We start from the raw sequence: 9,941 nt of genomic DNA, 5'->3' as shown, positions 1-9,941 counted from the left end.
CTCAGTTTGAAAGTCAAGAAGCAGAGCAGCTACTGAGACCTTCGACTGGGAGAGTCACCCAAAGGGAAATTTTGATGGAATTCATAGAGTTCAATCAACTCTACCGCTACAAGATTACTGGGAAAACACAACTTGTCCTCAATTTACAACCTTTCGTTTCGTTTAGAAGAGCCGAGGTGGCGCAGTGGTTAGGGTGCAGTACTGCAGGCCACTTCAGCTGACTGTTATCTGCAGTTCGGCGGTTCTAATCTCACCGGCTCAAGGTTGACTCAGCCTTCCATCCTTCCGAGGTGGGTGAAATGAGGACCCAGACTTTGGGGGCGATATGCTGACTCTGTAAACCGCTTAGAGAGGGCTGAAAGCCCTATGAAGCGGTATATAAGTCTAACTGCTATTGCTATTGCTATTATAGTGCAGTACTGCAGGCCACTTCAGCTGACTGCTAGCTGCAGTTCAGCAGTTCAAATCTCACCAGGCTCAAGGTTGACTCAGCCTTCCAGGTGGGAAAATGAGGACCCAGATTGTGGGGGGAAAGATGCTGACTCTGTAAACCGCTTAGAGAGGACTCTAAAAGCACTGCGAAGTGGTATATAAGTCTAAGTGTTATTGCTATCTATCCTAAATCATAATGTGACTTGCTTGGTTTTGGCTGTTCAACAACCATCGATAACCAAGCCATTGTTTTGAGGCACACAGAGGTGGTGCAGTGGTTAGGGTGCAGTACTGCAGGCCACTTCAGCTGACTTCTATCTGCAGTTCGGCGGTTCAAATCTCACCAGCTCAAGGTTGACTCAGCCTTCCATCCTTCCGAGGTGGGTGAAATGAGGACCCAGACTGTGGGGGCGATATGCTGACTCTGTAAACCGCTTAGAGAGGGCCGAAAGCCCTATGAAGCGGTATATGAGTCTAACTGCTATTGCTAATATCAGCATTCTGTTAACGCATGGAACCAACTTCCTGCTCAGTGCCTGCTGGCTAAGACACCGTTCCACAAACTCGAGTTGTGCTTAAGGCACAGCGTCAGAAGCAGCCACAAATATTGGCAACTTTCTTCCTCTCCGATCCCACTCCCCTGGTTTCTCCTACGAACCTCCCAGCCTTGTCCTACAGTAAGAGCAAGCCTGCATACTGATGAGACATGCAGTAGAGGAAGGTATTCCTGAGCTAGATCTCAGATGGTGGCACCCTATATATACCAGCAATATATTCTCATCATCTCCCCAAAATCGGTGGAATGCTTCTATTCTAATCCTTCCATTCATTCTGCCTAGTCGAGCCGAGGGTGTTCATTCTTTGTTTACTTTAATACAGTATACTGAAGGAGGAAGAAGTCAACCATCTCCAGCCCTTTTTATGTTTTTTTTTTTCCATTAAATGTTCTGAATGACTAGACAACACAGCGTGTATAAAAGCCCTCCCCGGGACAATGTTAGGCGGGCGGCCATTATGTTGATTTACTTTGGACCATTCGAAGTTCAGGCCGTGGGGTAAAAGCCTCGAAGAGCCTCAAGCCTCTTTCACTCGACTTGTAATAAATTCTGCACGTAGCTTTAAAGATGGAGCAAAATAGCTGGGTTTAGCGAAAGTAGAGGGTGCGAGGGGAAGACCCGGTTTTGTATCCCACTCTGGTGGGGAAACAATAGATGATGGGAAAGTTCTCCGGAAATGTAATAAGAGGAAAAGTTCACCAGCATCGATCATGGGCTGTGTCTGCGAGGCCTGCTGGGATGGGGGGGGGGGGTGGGGGGGGGAGAGACGTAAAGGTGTCAGTGGTTGAACCCATAGTGTAAATCACATCCATGTGAGCGGAGAGAAATGGCCAAGCAACCGAATGGGGGGGAAAATTGCCTTCGAATTCTACTTCTTTCTTGGTGTTTGGGATATATTCCTTCCTTCCTTCCTTCTTTCCTTCTTTCCTTCTTTCCTTCCTTCCTTCCTTCCTTCATTCATTCATTCATCCATCCATCCATCCATCCATCCATCCATCCATCCATCCATTTATTTATTTATTTATTCATTCATTCATTCATTCATTCATTCATTCATTCATTCATTTATTTCTACGATTTATAGGCCGCCCAATCCCGGAGGACTCCGGATGGCTTACAATGAAGGGGAAAAAAGTAATAAAAAAACGAAAATAAAAAAACAGGTTAAAATCAACACACATCCATTTGTTATGATCGGGGCTGGGCCTCAACAGCCCCAGGCCTGCCGGAATAGCCAGGTTTTTAGTAGCCTTTCAGAAGGCCGAGAGAGTGGGAAGGGTCTCTGGGGGTAGATCCTTCCATATGGTCGGAGCATCTACAGAACTTCTGGTCTTCATTAGCCAAATTCAATGGGACAAGTTAACATTTTGATTAGCAGAACCATTAAAGACTATTGATCTGAGCACTTTTGAAGAACCTCTGTTCCATAATGCCAAAAGAATATCAAGGTTATTCGCCTTCCAAGGAACTTATGAATCACGAGACATCTTGTCTGCTCAATCAAGAGACTTCTTATCTTCTACAGTCTCGGTTATCGCAAAATGCGCCCCTTTCATGTTTTAAACTCATTGTAAAACTCCAATGCCCTTGAGCGAGGTTGGATTTTCCGGAAACTTTCAGAAGTCTCTGGGCCATTCAGATAAACAAGGTTGCACTGAGTTCATTGGGAATTACAAGTCTGTGTTCTTTCTTAAAAAATATTAATCTCCTTTTGTAGGTGACAGATGGCTTTTGAACGGAGCCTTGAAATGTCCAATGTAGATTTCTTTCTTTTTTTTTTAATTTCGCTGCCAGCTACTTTTGGAAATAAAATAGGTTCAAAGTAATTAAAAAAAGACTGATCATTATATCCATCTGTTTCCATATGGAAACAGTTAAATATTTCATCTCAAACCCATCCACGAAGTTGCAATTATTTCCCTACCGTGATGAAGACTGCATAATTCATGCAACTTTTCATGTTGTCATTTTTCATGTTGATCTATTAAACACTTTGGGCACACCCTGGTCCTGAAAAATGGCCTTTTCTGAGTTTGCTGCCATTTGTCTTCCCGATTTTCCAGGCGTAACATTAATGACTTCAGCACGTAAACAGAAAGATACTTTTATGGGGTATTCTATATAATGTTCGCATGTATAAATAAGAAGGGGAAGATAATTTGAGCTAGGCTGATTGCCAAAATTGCCCATCCATCCCCCATTTTTTGATGCTTCCCCCACCTACCCTTGAAGTTCTGCAGAAAATATAACCCATCCTTGTAAAGCACTTTGATCTTAAGAGATTTTCAGCTAGGAATTACTACACCTACTGAACTGTTACCCCCTCTATGTAAAAGGCAGCAATTGTTAAAAGTACACCTATACGCAAAGATATGTGAGATAATTGCAATTTGTACATAATGTAATTAGCAGTTACATTCTTGAGCGATAACTGTATTAGACCATCATAGTAAAAAGAAAAACTACAAAGAGATCTGCACCATCTTAAAGATAAATGAATTTCTGACCTGACGCCATCGTCATCACATGCATGAAACAGATCCATCCAGTTGAAAAACGTTGACATAGCCTCAAATATACACTTACTTAAACACACCTCCCCAAGTTAGCTAAATTGAGGAAGTATGGGATGGTAGAGATATTAATGCTTACATTTTTTTACATCCTGGACATAAACTGTTTCAACTTTTACCCTCAAGACTATCCTATAGGCGTTGCACCTCAGAACAACAAGACACAAGGATAATTTCCCCACCACCACCATGCTAAACAAATAATTCCCACAACACTGCCAAACTATCAGGTCAGACTGTGTTACTATTAGTCTTCTCATCTTTCCTATTACCTATCTCTCCGGCGCAGTGGTTAGAGTGCAGCACTGCAGGCTACTTCAGCTGACTGCTAGTTCTGCAGTTCGGCGGTTCAAATCTCACCGGCTCAAGGTTGACTCAGCCTTCCATCCTTCCGAGGTGGGTAAAATGAGGACCCGGATTGTTGTTGGGGGCGATATGCTGACTCTGTAAACCGCTTAGAGAGGGCTGAAAGCCCTATGAAGCGGTATATAAGTCTAACTGCTATTGCTATTGCTATTCTACGTATGACTACAACTTTGTTGCTTGTATCTTACGATTTATATTGTTTCATTTAGTATCCTAGTGTGATTTAGGAGCCGAGGTGGCGCAGTGGTTAGGGTGCAGTACTGCAGGCCACTTCAGCTGACTGCTATCTGCAGTTCAGCGGTTCTAATCTCACCACCTCAGGGTTGACTCAGCCTTCCATCCTTCCAAGGTGGGTGAAATGAGGACCCAGACTGTGGGGGCGATATGCTGGCTCTGTAAACCGCTTAGAGAGGGCTGAAAGCCCTATGAAGCGGTATATAAATCTAACTGCTATTTGTGTTGGTTGCTTATTTAGCATCCTGTGACTATCACTAAGTGTTGTATCTTACGATTATGATGAATGTATTTTTTATGATGACTATGATCATGATTTATCACTTGTTGCTTGTATGTACATTGAGAGTGTATGTAACCGAGACAAATTCCTTGCGTGTCCCATCACCCTTGGCCAATAACGAATTCTATTCAGTTGGCATTTAAATGGTTACTTGCAACCATGCGTTTTAGCAAAATATAAATATAAAATTTCAGCAAAGGTATCAATTTAATACCTCCCCTCTAATATTAAAAGTGCCTTTTGCTTTGTATCTTCCTTGCAGCGCAAAGAGTTGCACTGTTTACAGTAAGTCATTTCAAACAGTCCAATTGTTCTTTTAGGTTAATTTCGGTGTTTGCATTTTTAGGGGAAGTGTGTGCATTTTGTGTAAAAGAGAAGTGTGGTTGAACAACATTGTGTGAGGAGCCCCTGACCTAGAGGGAAATGTTCCCCATAAAGATTAAACTGGCTTCCAAAAACCATCAGTAAGCCATCACAGAAAAGGAGATCTAAGGAAGAAATAATTGAAGCGTTGTTCCCTCTTCCTTCTGTGGGGCAGACTGTTGCTACTGCTGCTTCTACTATTATACTACTAATAGGATCATCTGCAGGGAATGGTCAAAAGTGTCAAGATTAGCAGCCAAACTATGCAATCAAAGCTCTGAAACATGTATAAAACAGGCTGACTTTTGATCAGATTCTCATGGATACCATCATAGCCGAGGTGGCGCAGTGGTTAAATGCAGCACTGCAGGCTACTTCAGCTGACTGCAGTTCTGCAGTTCGGCTGTTCAAATCTCACCGGCTCAGGGTTGACTCAGCCTTCCATCCTTCCGAGGTGGGTAAAATGAGGACCCGGATTGTTGTTGGGGGCCATATGCTGACTCTGTAAACCGCTTAGAGAGGGCTGAAAGCCCTATGAAGCGGTATAAAAGTCTAACTGCTATTGCTATCATAATTGTTGATCATACTCTGTGGCTATTAGGGAATAGGGCGGCATATGAATAGAATGAACCTCGAACCTCATGCCAACGGCTTGGCTGGAGGAAGCAGATGGCTGGTTTTGGTGTCCCAAGTGTAGAAAGCACAGATTAAAGTAATTCCAGGGAGAGAATTCATTTTTTGAAGTTACTATTTAATATTTTAAGTGTGGAAGATCAGATCAAAGGCCGGTGAATTCAGTTTTCTGCTCTCAGAAGTCAACCTTGGGGAGCATTCAATAGAAGTCATGATTATGTCATGGTGTGTGATGTCACCACCTTTTACCACCCTTGTAGTTATCCATGGTAGCCAACTGCCTATGGGAAGCCCATAACATGGATATGCATGTAACAGTGTCCTCCCATTTCTGTTCCCACAACAGTTGGGGTGAAGATGTTTGTATGCTTTTTCTCCTGGAATATGTTCCTGACCTCACTAGAAGATGCAGAGAACTGCCCTTTCCACAAATATATTTAATTTCTTTTAACACTGTTCAAATTGGTGGGTCTTACTCAGTGGTGGGTTTCAAAAAAAATTTGAACCTACTCTGTGGGTGTGGCCTCCTTTGTGGGAGTGGCTTGCCAGCCATGTGATCTGGTGGGAGTGGCTTGCCGTCCATGTGTTTGTTCTCTCTCTCTCTCTCTCTCTCTCTCTCTCTCTCTCTCTCTCTCTTTCCTTCCTTTTGTCTCTCTGTCCCTTGTTTCTTTTTTTCTTTCATTTCTCTCTCACTTTTTCTTTCTTTTTTATTTATTTCTTTCTTCCTTTCTTTCTCTTTCTCTTTCTCTCTCTGTGTGAGTCTGTGTGTGTGTGTGTGCGGCTCTTTGCCTCTCTCTCCCTCCCTCCCTCCCTCTGTGTCTCTCTATGTCGTGGGTTTCAAAACTTTTTCGAACCTACTCTGTGGGTGTGGCCTCCTTTGTGGGAGTGGCTTGCCAGCCATGTGATCTGGTGGGAGTGGCTTGCCATCCATGTGTTTGTTCTCTCTCTCTCTCTCTCTCTCTCTCTCTCTCTCTTTCCTTCCTTTTGTCTCTCTGTCCCTTTTTTCTTTTTTCTTTCATTTCTCTCTCACTTTTTCTTTCTTTCTTTCTTCCTTTCTTTCTCTTTCTCTCTCTGTGTGAGTCTGTGTTTGTCTCTGTGGGTTTGTGTGTGTGCGGCTCTTTGCCCCTCCTTCCCTCCCTCCCTCCCTCCCTCTGTGTCTCTCTATGTCAGTCGTGGTTTTCAAAAATCTTTGGAACCTCTTCTGTAGGTGTGTCCTGCTTTCCGGCTCCACTAGTGGAACCTCTTCTAACCGGTTCAGTAGATTTGACAAACCGGTTCTACAGAATAGGTGCGAACTGGTAGGAACCCACCTCTGGTCTTACTACATCTTGCATTGACAGAGTTCACCTGTGTTAAATTGTGTTTTTATTTGTGTGATAAAATTATGTAATCATGATAATATTTAAATAATATGATAATCATTTAATATCATTAAATCCCAAACTCAGACAGAGGCAAACTTTCTTGATATCATGGCTTAACTTCCTCATCTTTCTACTAAGTTATCAGATCTTGAGTATTGTATAAACTCTATTCCATTATCTTGATTATACTGGCCTCTCTTTTCTATACCTTTTTCAATTCTACAATATCCTCTTTTTTTTTTTAGCGTGATGATGTAACTATACTTAAAAGGCCGGGGCAAACTTTCCTGTGGATTTTAGTGTTGATCCAAGAAAGAGAAGACTGGAATTTTTTTTTCCAAAACATTTCGCCCTGTGTTAAAAACCCCAAACGTTCCTAAAACATAAAACCAATGGCAGAAACATACGGTTAGTAGGTGGCCTCAACAGTGGCTTTGAGTATGCTGAAAGCTTCTCTTCCTGTGGAAAAAAGGGAAATCATATCTGCCCGGCACGCTTGAAATACTCAATAGTTCAACAGATCGTGTTTTATTTACATGGACGGAATGATGTATGGCGAAAAAAACTCTTGTTTTTTTTAACTATTGACCCAGCTAAATTGCCTCCGTGCTAACGTTGAAGGGCTTAGCGAAGGCCACAACTGCAGTTGGGGTAGAAATGTTGACTGAATGTATGTCTTTAAGGTTAAGCAAGGTTCAGAAGGGTCATTCCCGGGCCATTTTATCCATCTCAGGCGCACATGTACCATATGACCACATTTTTTTTATTTACAGCCATAAGCTAGGAAGGAAAGAAAGAGATTCCAGAGTAGGTGAAGGACATATTAGAGCCACTAGGATGAAAACTTGCTGACCTACAACCTAATTCAACTTTCTGATAAAGGCTGAACCCAAAAGAGACTAGATGTTCATGGGGTTTTTTTTTTTTTTTTAGAAACAGAGGAAAATAATCAACCTTATCAATCTGAGCAAACACCACCGGAGGCACGCATGGGGTTTTCAAAATTTTGGTAAGCAAACAGTGCATCAAATAAGAAGAATAGTCATCCCATCCAGGATGCAACGAAAGCAACATGAACGTGGATAAATATGTAAAAAGCATGAAGAACAAAGTAAAGCTCTTTTTGATAGACGTTATTCTGTGCTTTTGCCCAGGTGCAGTAGGAAGGGTTTTTTTTTAAGGTTGGGCAGATGTCAGTATAGGACAAGTCTTAGTAATGGGTACTAGCATGACCAGCGAAACGTTCAGCTATATCTGACGGCCATCTTAATTGATTGATTGACTGACTTATTGATTGATTATGTGCAATTAAGTTACCGTATTTTTCAGAGTATAAGTCACACTTTTCCCTCCCTAAAAGAGGGTGAAAATTTGGGTGCATCTTATAGGTTCATCGACAAAAGGGCAACTGACAAAAGCACGCCCGACGAAACCTTGGGGACAAAACTGTGAGTTCTAAACTGCACCGACGAATGAGCGCTGAAGCGCGCCGGCAACAGCGCACCGACAGAAGCACGCTCTAAACCTAACCCTAACCCTAACCCTAACCCTAACCCTAACCTTAACCCTAACCCTAACCCTAACCCTAACCCTAACCCTAACCCTAAACCTAACCTTAACCCTAACCCTAACCCTAACCCTCAGCCTAACCCTAAATCTAACCCTAACCCTAACCCTAACCCTAACCCTAAACCTAACCCTAAACCTAACCCTAACCCTAACCCTAACCCTAACCCTAACCCTAAACCTGACCCTGACCCTGACCCTGACCCTGACCCTGACCCTGACCCTGACCCTAACCCTTATCTTAACTTAAATCGCGCTTCTGTTGGCACACTGTTGTCGTGCGCGCATTTGTCAGGTCACGATCTTATATACCGAATGTAGCCCCACCCACCCACTGCCCTCCAGCCTTTGGCCTCTGCCTCCCAGCAATTTACTTCCTTGTAGCATATGGGGAAATGGGCCTTGCGGAGGCTGCAATAGGCTATGGCAATCCCTGCAGCCTGAAACAGCTGATGATCGGGAGGCCCCTGTTGAAACTGAAAGTGAAACTTGCTGTTTGCTGCAATGGCAAATTGCTGCCCGGCAGAGACAGATATTTTTTTTCTCGTGCTGATCAGGCTGTTAGCTGCAAGGAAGCAAGTCAATAACTATAAAGGCCTATAAAATATTAGACTTATTTTTAAAGACTGCTTTATTGTTGTTCTAGACAACATGATTAGGCTTTGGGGTACTATTTTCTGACGCTAACCTATAGAGCCCTACATGGCTTGTTGCAGTTACCTGCAGGCGGAGTGGTAGGATTCAGCCAGTTCGCACCACTTCGGAGAACCGGTTCTGAACAGTTTGGTGAACTGGTTGTTGGAAGAAATCATTAGGGCAGAAAACCGGTTGTTGAATTATTTGAATGCCACCACTGCTGCAGGGCCATATTTCTCATTGGAATAAGTCAAACCTGGTCTACCCCGAGGAGAAGTTCCTAGCTCTGTTAACCCAAAGGTGCTTTTTCAAGAGGCAACTGGACTTTCTGGTTTTTCTTTTGCTTCTTGTTCAAGAAGCTTCTTCAGAGCTGAAGCTTCTTGGGTGAGAAGCAAAACATCTTCAATGAAAAACCAGAGAAAGTCCAGTTGCTTCTTGAAAAAGCACCTTTGGGATAACCATGACCTGGAGGAGTGAGACTCTCCATAGACAACGCTAGCAGGCTCTCCACTTCGTGGAGATGAGGGGGCCTAAGACTTGGCACCGCTTTTCAGAGGTAACATCAGACCTTGGGGACAATCTCTCAATGGACAACCAGCAGAGTCCCTTTTGGACTGGTTCCCATAAGCAGTTCACAGTGAAGTCTTCTGGAGGGTGTCTGGCCTATGATACTACACTGGGGTTACGGATTCAAGTTTAATTTTAACTGTGTCCTTTAAACCAGGGGTCTCCAACCTTGTGAACTTTAAGCTGGCTGAAGAATTCTGGGAGTTGAAGTCCGCAAGTCTTAAACGTTGACAAGGTTGGAGACCCCCTGCTTTAAATGTTTGCGTGCAGTTTTTGTCTTTTGACATAGCAATAGCAATAGCAGTTAGACTTATATACCGCTTCATAGGGCTTTCAGCCCTCTCTAAGCGGTTTTACAGAGTCAGCA

The sequence above is a fragment of the Thamnophis sirtalis genome, unplaced genomic scaffold (genome assembly GCF_051295495.1).
Source record: "Thamnophis sirtalis isolate CommonGarterSnake01/CBP01778 unplaced genomic scaffold, rThaSir2_p1.2 scaffold_15, whole genome shotgun sequence".
Classification (NCBI taxonomy): Eukaryota; Metazoa; Chordata; class Lepidosauria; order Squamata; family Natricidae; genus Thamnophis; species Thamnophis sirtalis.
This window is presented reverse-complemented; position numbering follows the sequence as displayed.